This window comes from Lates calcarifer, linkage group LG2, assembly GCF_001640805.2.
Source record: "Lates calcarifer isolate ASB-BC8 linkage group LG2, TLL_Latcal_v3, whole genome shotgun sequence".
NCBI classification, from domain to species: domain Eukaryota; kingdom Metazoa; phylum Chordata; class Actinopteri; family Centropomidae; genus Lates; species Lates calcarifer.
The window spans coordinates 2,025,679-2,040,511 of NC_066834.1; positions in this window are offsets into that span (position 1 = coordinate 2,025,679).

Genomic DNA, 14,833 nt, shown 5'->3' on the forward strand with positions numbered 1-14,833 from the left:
ATCATGAAGGGAAAACTCAACTTCACCCTCTAGCTGCAGGTCACAGTTCTTATTTCGTGTGGAATTGGCTTTCGGAAAGCAGAAGGCCTGCCCGGGGGGCAGGGACCTGATATGAGAGGAATTTGAGAATGAAGCAGAGGGGATTGATTAGCCCACTTCATATCCCACACTCCGTAAGCACAGTCCAGCTGCAATCTAACACACCGCTGAGCTGAATAGACAAGAGAAATTGGATTCCTTCCTAATATTTAACCTTCAAGTCAGCTCTAACAGCTGTTGATGGGTTGCTCTCCCAGGTAGTTACAAGAGGACTTTTTACATGTTACACAGAGAGGGAATAGCAAAGTGGGAATGTGATGACTTTTCTGTAGGTTATTCAATTACAATGGTGCAAAGAGCAGCTAGGCCATTGAAGCACATCATCTGCATGCAACTGCACTGAGGGGTTTAATTTTACACCTCTACAGGCTGTGTAAGTGTGTGTGGGCACACACATATACACCACTCATACTCACGCTGGCAAATGTGCACACACGCACGTGCACAAACAAGCGTACACGTGTATACACACACCAAGAGCAATTAATGCCACAAAAGTTGAGTGTGCGGCTAATGGATGGATCATATACTGCCATAATGACTTACTTTGATGTTGGCTGTCAAAGTAGACCTATTTAGACTCTGAGTGAAAGGCGCTTGAAAATATCCTGTAATGCTTCCATTCTTTTAATCTCTTTTCATGGGCAGATGTTAGAACAAAGAGCGATGGCATCACTTCCTTACCCTTAGATCTCTAGAGTGACTACCATTTAGATTCCTGGTTTCCTTGGTCTGCACTCAAATCCAGATCAATGCATTAAAATACGAAGAGCTGGCCGATAAACGGTGCATCTCAGCGAGTCTGTGACCACATTAGGCACCAATGAATATTTAGCGGCTTCATTTACAGGCCAGTTTGATCATATCCACCCACCATCTCTGGTGCCAGTCTTTGGGAAGTGTTGATAAGAGAGCAGGATGTCATCAGGCTCTTTTCTCAAGTCATTAAGCCATACAGTTTATTCCAAGCAAAGTGTTGCCCATTTGAATGAGCACATTAATGTCTTATGATAATTAAGTGCTTGAGTTGCAGAATTGCAGAATCGGATTCATTAGTAGAGTCACACATTTTTTATTAGCACCTTATTCTGTCCCAGAGCTGCAGCAGTGCCTGACAACATGCAGCTCTCCCCCTTCTCCACAACAAGGACTAGAAATTTAAATGCTGAACTTCCACGAGTAGAGAGGGCGTATTGTAAAACTTAAAAAAAGAAAAAAAAAACAGGTAAATTTAGCTGGCTTTTCATGTTCCCCGCAAGAATTTAGGTCAATTTGCTGAGGCATATTTCAGGCACAGGAAAGCAATCCAATAAAGTAGTCTGGTACAAATCTATAGATAAATGGTGCTTCACATTCAATTACAGTGAGGATTTTATCTTTACTTTTCAATGATTTTGTCAATTAGTCAACACAGTGTTTCTTAATTCATCAAGGACTCTGGCCTAGTATTAGTCAGTGTGTAAGCATTTATTCAATTAGCAAAGGCAGGGGGAGAGAAGGAGAAAGCACATTAGATGACATGGATGTTTTTTCGTTAATACAAATCCACTAGTAAATGAACGATCGACATTCTACTGAGGACGCTTTTCTGTTATTTGAGAACTGGGTTGATGGGAAAAAAAAAAAAAGTCCCTTCCTTCTTGAGTTTTGACACATTGACTATCGAGCAAACACACAACACACCAAACCAATCCACCAGGGAGCCCATGCAGAGACCATGAAGCTATACTCACAACGCAAATTAATTGGAGGAAAAAAAATAACTAATTCTGACATTCCCTGAAGAGGGTCTTTCATCTTATAAATAGTGGCTGCAAACTTGAGTTTGCTTAAGCAACACAACACCACAGATGATAGGATTCGTTTGGCTCGACCCCAAGGGCCCAGCATGACAAAGAACACTTGTTTAGCAACTGCATAACGGGGTCCCAACATGGGCCCGTGACTGTGCCCAACCTCACCTAGAAACCTGCTCCATTTGCATTCTGCCTCTCCAGACGCCCGGCGACAGAGTCTAAGGGGATACAGCGTCCCAGAGATGGCATTGGAAGCTCACACATAAATTAGTCTTTATTCCCCCATCTCTCCTCCCCTTCTCTTCTCCCACTGCTGCTCCTCCTCTCTCCCCCTTTTATTTGTCCCATGGCTTCATCACATCACAGTTCATGCAAAGGAGAGAGTGAAATCCAACTTTAAAATTTTCTCCATCTAATTACAATCTGTATTTACTTTCCTGTGGCTGCTGTGTGAGCCGGCGTATCGGCTTTTTAAGTCTTGAATCCAATGTTTAATTCAGCATTGAACATGTCCTTTGGAATAATAAAACAAAAGTGTAAAATAAAGTTCATGCCAAATCCAAACCAACAAAGCTGAGTCCCCTACTTTAAACTGGACAAAATGCATCATGTTTACAGCGTACTAAACTTTTTACGTCACATGGTCGCTGAATTAGTGCACTTACTTGCCTCAGACACAAATATCCTTTTAATTTCCCATGTGAACATTTCCCTTTTACCATAACACATGAAAATTTTAGTTTCAGATGTGATAATGATGCTGAGAGCATGTGGATTTTCCTTCATGCGCCATAATATTTTTCATTGCACTGCTGTTTCCCTGCTAAAAATGTTTTCTCAAACCCTCTGAATATAATACATACAACCTGTATATATGTGAATTTGATTCTCTAATTTGCTCAAAGTCAAGTTAAAAACTTGACCTGGCCAAAGTGTGCCCTGCCTCTTGCTCAGTATTAACTGGAACAGGCCCTTGCTCTATGTGACCATGCACAGGATAAGCAGATTAGAAAATAGACGTATTCTGGCCAACTGACGTTCAAAATTATAACCAAATATATCACAAACATACGACTCCCACTTTTCTGTTAATACTAAAGGCCCATTAGAGGGGCTCTACTCTACTCCTCATGTTAACAGCACACCTACAGAGCGATGACAAATTAAAGGAAATAACTGAATAATTGAGTGGGAAAACATTAACAATCGCAGATGCTTTTATGCAGGACACACGGGTCACTGAGTGGTTTCATGAGTAATAAAATGAAATGAATCATGTGCCTTCACAGGCAACACTTCTCAACCCAACTCAACATCTATGGATTCTGGAGCAACATGTTGCACGGCGCTCTCCACCACCACCATCAAATCACAGAATCAGAGAATACCTCAGCCCTGTGGTGGAGTTCAGAGACTTGTAGAAATCTGTGGTGGCTCCAAGACACCAAGACACATTATGTTGTTTTTTTCCTTTAATTTGTCAGCCATCTTGTGTGCTCAAATTGCTAGGCTAGCGCCTTTTACAGTGGTTGTAGTGTATTAGCAGCTAGGAAGGTGTTAACAGTGGAGAGTCCACAGAGGAAAGAAACACTCCTTCCAATCTGTCCATCTAATGGGAAAAAAGGGAAGACAGAAGACCACTGTGGTGTTGACTCTGTCAAACACCGCCCCCACCCAGTCCCTGCCTTTCCAGACAGTCACACTCGTGGTTGGCACATCATTTGCTTTTGCCACAAATGTGATCATTAATTTACCCTTCCCAGTTAAACTTCATATACCCATGACACATTTTTTTCTCTGTCTAATTAAATATAATTTTGAAGCTCTTTAAATCCAACTTCATCCAAATGCACAATCTAATTTTTCATTTGCTTTTGTACATGATATAAGACATCAAGTCAATAATTTATTAAATTACTTTTCCCATTCATTTTCTTCTATCTATAATTGATCTCTCCAGTTGAAATTCTGTTGTTCCTCTTACTCAGCCAGTCTGTGGAGAGGCTGCGTGACATCACTGCGAACAGGGCTCGTACCTCCCCATGCCCTCACTGGAAAACACACACACACAAACACACACACACACACACACACACACACACACACACACACACAGCTATAGAGCTGCCTCCTTACAATGTATATACACTGCAGCATTTTATAAACTCCATTAAAAGTGTGATTTCCTCTCTTAAACTAAATACATTATTTTTGGGTAATTCATTATGACGATTGCTTTTTTGTGATGGTACCTTTTTATTTATAAATATAACTATTTAAATAACTACTTATTTTAAGCTGGTATCTGAAAATATGTTCATTAAACTGTCAATAGACATGATGGAGTACTGTAAAACACAAACACATTAGCCATGACTGGAGATGCTCTCCATGCAGCCTGCTGCACCTGTTCTTGGTTTGCTCCTCCAATAATATACAGAGAACAGTCAGTGCACTGGAAACACATGTTTTTATTTTCACGCATCAAAAATCAAGCCCAGTAGTATCATGCTTTGCTAGCTGGTGCTGTTTTTCTTCTTTCTGTTCTGTAGACACCTCCGCCACTACACAGGGCAACAAATAAACAAGTAAATGAAATGAGGAAACTGACATTAATGTGAATAATTTGATTGTTTGCAAGCAATTACTGGTAATTGTTGGTAATTATTGGCGACTGAAAGCGACCTCACCTTGACAATAACAATTGGATTTTTTATTGCATAAATTAACCACAAATGTATAAACCTGCACTGGATATTACTTTGAATGATCAACTGATAATTCCTCTCTCCAACACTGTCAGCACGGCAGCAATGCTACACAGTAACATGATAGATGAACTGAGACGTCATGGCTAATCACTCCTGTTTCTGTGGGTTCCACATCATTTCACTGATTGCTCCTCTCTGTGAAGTGCTGCTCAGGGAGGTTATCTCAGAAGTTCCAACAGAGGACAGAGAGAGGACTCCAGTCTGGCTACTTCCTGGTTCCCGTGAAAACAAAGCATTAGAGCCATTCTGGATTTGCATCCACTGAATGCTTTCTGCTCACTCACATTAAAACGTCTACTAGAGCTGGCTCAGACAGGTGGTTCACCACTATGGAGTTGAAAGATGTTTATTTTTATGTTGCAGAGGTGCCGTGAGATGAAGCGTCCTCTGTATAGCTCTCATGGGAGTGGCTTACAAATACAGCTCGCTGCTGTGCAGCTACTCTCTGTGTGCCAAGGTTTCTGCCAAGATATGAGTCGTCTTCTACCTAAATGACCTTAAGATTATTTTGTACCGGCCTCCAGCAGCTGATGCTGAACCTCATCAGGTAAGAAAAGGAGCAGAGCTTCTCATGGCTCATCAAGCAGGTGCTTCACTGGGGAGTGGATCTGACGTCTTCCCCACTAAATACCAGACCCGCTAAGTCCAGATGCACAGCAATGACAGCTTTGATTCTCATGCATCTTTTAGGTTTATTGGCAGCATCGCTCAGTGTTTCTCTTGGGTCTCCTGCATATGAGGTGCATGCAGAAATGTTGTGAGCATCTGGGGTTCGGCCCCAAATGTCACATGCAGCCTACCCGTTTCCAGTCAGCCAAGGCTGATTCACTGGAGAGAACCTAAAGTTCACTCTTTTGGGAGCGTGTCCAGCTCTGTATCTGTGTTCACAAGCTGGCTCCTGATGGAGAGCGACTGGACCTGCATGACAGCTGTTCTGTTTAACCCAGGGTCTGTAAGGCTATAACTTATGGTACAGATCCAGTGGAAGCTGCAACACAGCTTCATGTTTTGATTCAGCATCAAACAGTTGTGGCTGGCAGGCACATACTGCGATGCATTAATGGATTAGGGGAAGTTGTAATAGTCAAAACTTTGGTGTGGCAGAAATGTACACAGTGCTCTACAAATATTTGAAGGTGTTAAAGTTATTATTAATAAATCCAAGTCACATCTGGAGTCTGAAAGATACTGGGCAGCCCTCTGTTTTTCCCCTGTAGTTGGTGGACAGAGGGAGTCAGTGGTGTCTTCCAGGGTTAGCCTTTGCCTCCATGTTTATACTATGCTAATATTTGTAGCTGGGCTGGGTTCCATCCTTTCACACACTTAGTTAGGCACAGGTTTGGAGCACATATCCCCCACCCCCCCACCAGAAAGGCACCTGTTCCTATGTAACAGGCTCATGTTGATTTTATGTCATGCAGGTGTCACAGCAGTGCGAGGAGGTCATGGTTTACCCCCTAAGCCTATAGAGAGTCTGTTCATTGTAACTGCAGTTCTACGATGACAGGCAGAGTGTTTGCCTTTTCACATTGACAGCACAAATTGCTGATTTGGTGAGTGCCAAGCGAGATCACGCCACCCCTAATACAGCGTCAATAAAAAGTGGGTCAATAATATAGTTGAAAAAAATATATGCTTACACTTATATACATACAGTAATTGTGTACTGATGCATTACCTTCAAAATATACTCATGGGTTACTTCATAAAAATAACAGTCAAACAGTATGTAAAAAATGTCTTCCAGGAATCAGTCAAGTGCACATCAAGTCAAAGGTGGAGTGAGATGAATGAGATAATTATCCTGGCTGTGACCAAAATAATTGTTGAGCGTTTTCTACCTGAACCATCCGAAGCGCCGGTGACGAGAAGAGAGGGAGGGTCAGCAAAAGAGACAGACGAGGAACAGTCTTGGAAAATTGGTCTATAATTAAATGTTTACATAATATGATGGTTCATTTCGGTTCATTTCAAAATTCAAGTGCTTCACTGAAACTATTTCCTCTCGCTAATTACGATTTCCTCCTAGACTGACATTTACAATGCAATCTTCAGATCTTTGGAAATGTGTTTTTGATTTATTATTTCTGCCTTCATCACAGTAGTTAGTGACAAGAAATGAGTTCAGAAAATAAGAGCTCAAATTATCAGGGCCTTTGACCTGTACAGCTGACTAATTATCGCATGTCGAAGAAAAGCTGAACATTTCTGACAACCACGTACAGTAGCAGAAGATCAGAGGAAGAAATTGTTTTATTTTTTTTCAATTCTCTCAAAATGTCTTTCTGCTGTTGAAATGAACTGTGGGGACATCAAACATTCTTGGATGCAAAGCTTTCAGAGGGAAGACAGACAAAATTATTCGATGCCATCTGAGGCCTACCAGTGCTGAGGATCACAATACAGCTGGTTGACACACTGGTGATTATTCATGGCACTCACGCTTATTAGCCTGGAGAGACTGAACAATGGATTTCTGTTGTGGGAAGTGAACAGTTAGAACTTCTAACCTCTGCCAAAACAATCCTCCTATGCATTTCTCTCAGCAGTGAAACAACGGAGGCCTGAAGGGACACAGACATCTCCGTCTCCCTTGGGTGTAATCCCACTTAGATAAATATTTGCCATGCAGTCTGAACATCACACAGGACCATTGTGATGCTCTTGCGAAGCTTGCTGTGATTGCTTTACTCCACCGCAGAGATGGATTTCAGCCTTCAAGTGACTTTCACTTAAAATGGTCCCTCTTTGCTAAAATATCTACAAGCAGGAAAGATATGCAGCTGAAAGTGGGATGAAAATCAATTTTTTAAAAATCAATGAAAAATAAAGGCATCTTGAATAATTTCACAAACATATGACCAAATATAGATTATTATTCTTGACATTAAAATATTCCAAAAACTTGAAGAGTATTTTTTACTTTGTGTGTTAGAGCTCTATTTCCTTTAGAAAAAATGAGGCAGGTGGGCAGAATATTGGCAGTGACACAAATGATATTGCTTTGTCTTTGAGGAGCTCCAGTAAAGCTGTTCTCAAAATATCTGCCTAACCTACGGCACGCCGGCCCATGTAGCTCGTGTTTTACCATCACACACATCCATCACTGAGTCAAGAATCATATCAATACTTGCCCATTTCCCCATTTGGGGAGAGCTGAGTAGATCAATTCATTTAAAAGGAACCACGGCCAGACATGCGTTTTAGAGATTAGAGCATATATTGGCTAGTCATCTGATGGAGGGTTGAAGGTTCATTAAGTCAATGGAATCCCTAATCAATAGGCAAACTTTAAGTCCAGGCTTTTATGGTAGAATCTGCATATCTAGTTACACTGGTGATGCACAAAGCACTAAACAGCCTCGGGCTTATTTTCATTCTGTTTATATTGTATTTCCTAACTGAGTATTCCATCCTTAGTGAAAAGCTAGTCTGACACAATACCCAAGTTATTTGTTACAAGATATTTCAAGAGGCTAGTAATCTATTTAGAAATGTGTGAGATGCAGTTTCCGAGAAAAGGTTTTACAAATCTGTTTCATAACCTTGGCGCTGCGATGAGGCTCTGAGACAATAATAAAGGGGAAATATTGGCGAGCGATAATTTCTTATTCCATTCTCAAAGTCAAACAAGTGGTAATCTTAGATCGTCAAAGACAAAGGAGAAAGACAAATGTCAAGCATCAAATGCACGCTGTCATATCCTTACAGTACTGTCTAAATGACAGTGGGTGAAAACTCACCACAGTCCTCAATCACTGGGTTTATGTAAATCCCGCAACTCAAGTTTCTGTCTACAGTCCAGCGTATCCCTCTCCAGCTAAATCATGGGGCATACTCTGGCCGTGATTCTTAAGTGTCACTTGTGTCCACCTGAATTATTGTTTGTGTGTAATGCAGGGGAAGATCCGGCACGCAATGAGAAGCGGTTGTGCCCTCTGATTGATTGTTAAGTGTTGTCCAGGAGCCCATTGCCAGCCTCCACTTAACGGCCTGCACAGCAGAAAGCAATCAGTGGCTGTTACTAAGGGTCTCGTGGGGACGGGCCCGGTCATGATTGATCTTCAGCGGATCTCTGAAGATGTCTCAGAGAACTGGGTTTCACCAGAGCCGTGCTCAGGTCAGAGAGAGTGCCCTTAGACTTGAAAGTGTGGCATCACATCAGCTGAAAACTTTGTTTAGCTCAACACAAATAAGTCACAACCTTTTTTGTTTTTGTTTTACTGATGTAACTTTCCCTGTTGGGAGCAGATGAAATGTCTCGGTGTGTCTGATCGTCACTGGTGTTGCCCTATGAGGCATTTTAATTGGCATGACAAATTGTGAGTATTTGCATACATCATTCATATGGTATGTTAACTGCAAATTGCTGCATGAAGCAGTGTATTATAGCCACACAGTAAATCCCGGTGGATATATTGCATGTCTCCCGGCACTATTGTACCTGAGGACACACACATGCACACACACTCATACACACAACCACCTCTAGTACCAGGCTGTAGAGCTGTCGGCTCTCCAGTGGTGTGTCAATGTGTTCAGTGACCACAACGCCTGGTGTTAGTCTCATTACAGAGGGATCAAAGGGGACATGAGCTTCATAGCAGCGGGAACTCTCTTCAGCCCCCTGAGAAGCATCTCCTCCTCTAATCTCAAAGGTCACATTTAGTCATTCAAATATAAAACAGCATCACATCACTCACTCAAACACCCATGTGACCTGCTGGAGCCTTCGCCACAGCAAACAGAAAAAAAACAGAGAATGTAAAACTTAATGTTGGACAAACTGCTGTTTATCCTCTGGCAATAATTAGCCTGCTTAAAATTATGGTGATGACCCTGTTGATATTTAATCTAAACTAGTAAATGTTGCTTTTAAAATATTCAGTTAATAATCTGAGGTCCCATACCACACACACACACACACACACACACACACACACAGAGAGATAATAATCCTCATTAAGAAGCTGGATGAGGCTTTGTCCCTGATCACTGAAGATCATGAATTGTCCAAACGCTTGGTGGGAACTTTGAATCCTGTGAAGACGCTGTTTCAACAAAGCTCTGATGTCAGGGGTTAGGTGAGTTAAGGGAACCTGAATTTGACATGAAGCCTTGCAAAACACACACACGTGCATGTGTGTGTGTGTGTGTGTGTGTGTATCTCCATTCTTCTTTTATTTCTGTTTTTTCTACTCTCATATATTCTCACAATATGTTGTTTTCCTATCACTTCCTTATAACCTGTTACATGTACATATTGTGCAGAGTACTGCCACAGACAAAGACACAAACACAGTGGTTTACAACACAATGTTTCACAATTAACACCACATCAGTGATCTTTGTCATGGAATTTAGTTTTCATTCTTTAAATGACACAGTGAGTGGACAATGATGGTGGCAGCTAATAACATTGCAGTGCCAACAGCAGTTCCTCGGGATCTGAGCAGCTGTTCTGCAGTCTATATTGGCCTGTTCTTCAAGTGGGGAAAAAAAAGAGCAACCTAGATGAGAATTTTGTGCTTCAGTGGCTATTGAAAGATGAGGCAATAAACTGCTAAACTTGAGTAATCACACACTCCCTGAGGAATTTCTCAAATGGGGATGGTCAAAAACCTTGAAATTTGAGCCCCTCGCACGCGGCACAGGCTTTAACATTTGATGAGATTCATTATTGTGGGGAGCTGAATACAAGTGTCTCCTGATTACAGGGCCCACCATTAAAAGTTCCCACCAGTGTGCATTTCCATGGTAGAACGTCAATGGGATTAAAATCTCAATTCACTCCAGTCAATTCTCCAGTAACAAGATTTCATTAAAAGCAGGCAGGGAGGAAAATGGACTAGAAAGCACTGAAACAGCTGGACTATAAATTATAAAAATGTGCTTTCTGCTAACTGAACACACCTTCAGCTTGCAGATGCATTATTATTTAATGTTCAGAGGAGCTGGTTTTATGTAAATTGGAGTCTTCTATTCTCTTCAGTCCCCTTCTCAATGCCAGGTACTTCCAAACCAAGCAAAGGGAGAGATTATGCAAACCAATTAACATATGAAAATAACGTATTAATATACTGTCTCTGAACTGTATCCAATCAGTTCCTTTTCACTGGCGTGTGTACAAAACAATTAAAATTAAATTTATACTGCTCTTCCTTAACATATTCTGCAGCAAATGGAATCAGTGAGCAAATGCTGACAAAAGTTTTACAGGCCTCTGTTCTTCCTTAAAGGCACACCGACTTTAAGAATATTTATAAGAAGCCATGCTAATAAATTCCAGTCTTTGTTTCTCCCTAATGATGTGTGCATCTGAGACAAAGCAGTGAAATCCATAGTGGTAGCCAGGTGCTAATGAATGGCTTACATTATGCTGTCCACTAATTACTACTGCACCGTAAATAAAACACAAGACAATCAATTAGTGGTAGACGTGTGTTTGTTAGTCATGGACAGCAAGTTCCTCCAGGCCAAGGCTTTGCAGCAGAGGGTGTAATTTTGAAATGGATGCTATGAGTTCAGATAAATCACATTTTGAATGTTTGGGAATGCACTTCAGGCAATCTATTCCTACTCGTACAGATTACGAGTAAATTAATATCTACACAGGTTTCAACCGAGGTGAGTAAAACGTGAAAATGCACATGGAACAGAAAGTCCTTTCCACTGAATTAGACAAAAGAAATCCAACAGGCGGCTATCATCCCCTCTGCCTTTTAATGGAGCTTTGCAAAAAGGCTTTCTCCTCCACTTCATACAAAGCTCCTCCAGTTTCCCAGACACCAACTGGCTGACGTATCACACTTGATTCAAACCAGAGCAGGGGAAATCAGAGTGCATTAACACTGCATGTAGAAGGCACTAACTGAATGATCCCAGCATTATGCGGCCTCTGGCCTGGCCTATCTGCGTAGTTTGATGCATAATTTGAGCATTAATGTAATTTACATTTTAACACAGTCCCAAAAGTAAACTGATTAGTTGATAGTTATCTTCTAATGTGCCAAGAGGACCCACATGTCACTTGCGTGCAGGCAGAGGGACAGGATTACACATAACAAGGTTGGCCTTGCAGGAACACAGACAAAGAGACAATGCCTGCCAGAAGGATAGACACCAGAGAGAGCTACCGCACACACACATGCACACAAAACACACACACAAAGTCGAACGTAGAATCTTGTGAAGTAAATGGTTGTCGTTCAGGTTTGCTAGTGTAGCAATTCTGTCTAACAGGATCCATCTTTCTTCTTTATTTTCAAGGACCTTTAAACAGATCATACCAATAAGGAGAAAACTGTTACAATAAATCTGGAGGATATAACAATAGGTTCTCCGTTGTGCTTGCAGTCTTTAAACCAGTTGGTAACGTCACCAAATATGTGTTTGTGCAAAGTTTCAGGAGTAGCTGAGTTGCCAGGCGTCGTATTAATCAATCTAAAATTCAAATTAAGAAACCTATTAAAAGTATTTCTGGGCCATCAAATGTCTTTTATCTCTGTCCCGGCAGAGTTCCTTCTTTTTCATGGGACAAATTAGTGCCCCCATAGATGACAGAAGTGCTTTAAAAAAAAGTGCAACAGAGTTGCAGTCCCATGATGCAATGCTCCCAGTGGTTACATCTGCTCCATTCTTTCATCTTTCTCCATTGTTAGGTGGGAGCTGTCACATTAGGAGGAGAATCGTGGCTCCTTCCCACCCCCAAGTACCCCCTTTTTTTCCCATTCCAGCAGTTGGCAGGGTGGCAGGCCCATACAAAGGAGCGTGCACCAGGAGCACAGAGGGGAGCACCGTTAGAGGAAAAACAGTTTGGGAATTAAGGTCATTAATTTTCCACTTTCAAGGGCTGCCACACAGACGGAGATAAAGTCAGCATAAATATTCCGCCGAAGTTTCTCCTGTTTTTCTCCTCTCCCCATTTTCATCGGCAGCCCATTTATCTCCATGCTGTCAATTAGAGGCAAAAGCAAAGAACTAATTAGGAACTGTGCAATTTTAATTAGCTGTTTTGATAATTAAACTAATTGGTTCCCTTGTGTTTCTGCAATGTGTGCTGAGAACTTTTTTGATATCTGGGCAGCAGATTTCCCATCCGCTGGTTAATTAGTCACTTTTGCATTAAAAAGGAGCCTTCCTTAATAGCCTTAATTTGCAGTTGAAAAGAGAATCTACCATCAATAATTTGTGTAATTGGTAACCGTTTGATTGTAATTTAGAGGCACGGCCGGACAGCTCGGCATGTCTAATTCCTAATGACTAGGATTAAAGTTGGATTAACTGTTTGGGAAAGGGATTCACTCTCCCCTCTTCCCTACCCACCAAATGACACCTTGTCTACATTTGATTGGTCATGAAATTCAAATTGACTAGGTGAACAGCAGGGCTTATGCCCTTCTTATTACTTTCTATATGGAGAGCCTGTCAGGTTACATCAAAAATATTCCAATAATTCCTACATTCCACCCACTGTCTCAGGAGCTCCACGAGGAAGAGAATAAAAAGAGGTTGCAGTTTATTGTGTGATGTGTTAAACCTCTGCTATCAGACCCATTTGTGTACAAGTCTGATGGGAAAACATAGCTGAGATCAGCCACTAGGAGGAGCAGCGCATTCAGTCTCAGGGTAACAAAGTAAAGTAGGTCTCACTGTTAATGAAACTTCATTCATGTAATAGGCAAAGCTTTTCTCTCTGAACATAAAGCGTCATATTAAACATAGTGTACATTCACACACATCAACTGAACACCTGGCTGTAAGTTACAGGCCTCAACGTAATGCAAAGATGGTGACATTACCATACATTATCATGTCCTATTACTTACCAAACCGATGCTACAGTAGCAGGAACACCGGGGGAAATCACACTGATCGTTTACAGGTGTCAGATTAATGCTAGCATGAATTTAAATATTGCTAGAAGCCGGGGAACCTGGACTAAAAGCACATCATTCAGCATTTTAACTATCAGGCACCATCTCTATACATTTACAACACCGGGGCCGGTCAGTGGTCTGATTAAAAAGCACCATTCATCCCACTTAGCCAGAATACAATTAAGGGACATGGCTTTAAAAGCCCAGCCCTGAAGCCTCTCCCCATCCCACATAAAAGGAGCACTCTCCACTGAGCCTTGCCTGTAAATATCATGTTTGATATGAGGTTTTAATCTGCTTAGCCATTCTGAACTATAGAATGGGCTCATCCTCTCTCTGAAACCCCTGTCCAATGGCTGTGTGCCTGAGGACGAACAGGAACACAACACTAGTGCGCTATCTGATTAGGTGGGGTTAATTACAGAGCACTGTTTTGTAGTGGCTGCGTTTGAGAGCCGCCCATAAATAGATGGGCATGGGTAATGCATGCTCAGAAATGAATTTTAATTAACTGTGTATCAGAGAGGCCCACTCAGGGGCTTGTTTCTAGTTTGCACTGACCCCACTGTTGGGTGTGGAGTGGGAAAGGGTCTGCACCCAAGACACTGTGACGGGGGCTGAAGAGCACACCACGGCCTCCATGAGCCATGTATCATACACACACACACACACACACACACACACACACACACACACACACACAGTTGTGTCTTTACACAAAGGTAATGTGGGTAATTTATATTGATGAGAACTACCCTGATTGAGAGTCACTGTGCAACCAGTCCATGATCACTGCTGAAACAGGAGCTGGACTGAGACACATGGTCTGTGCAGCTACTCCATCTCTTCAAATGAGAACCAAACATCACTGACACGTTAAAAAATTCTTCAGCTACATGATTTTCTATAAACATCCTGGAGAGCTGGTGAGGTAATTGTGATAAATTCAGAACACACACACCATTTTTGTGCCCTGTCTGAATGATCTTTATATTGCCCCCCCCCCAACCAACATTCAAATGTCAAATGGTTGTTTGAAGCCAAGCACTGACGATACAGAACCATTTCCCCCCTTTTTCCTTTCCAGTTTTCTGTGTGATTGGATTAATTATGTGTCACTCACTTTGCTAGAGGTCAGCAAACATACATTCTTGGTCATAAGTCATCAATCTATGTGACCGTGGAGATGAAAAGTCAAGCATGTCAGCCAGGAAGCTGGACAGAGAGGGATCAGCCCATTGATTTCAGGGCCAACCCAATCTCACCACAGCCTGCTGCCCTGAGAACT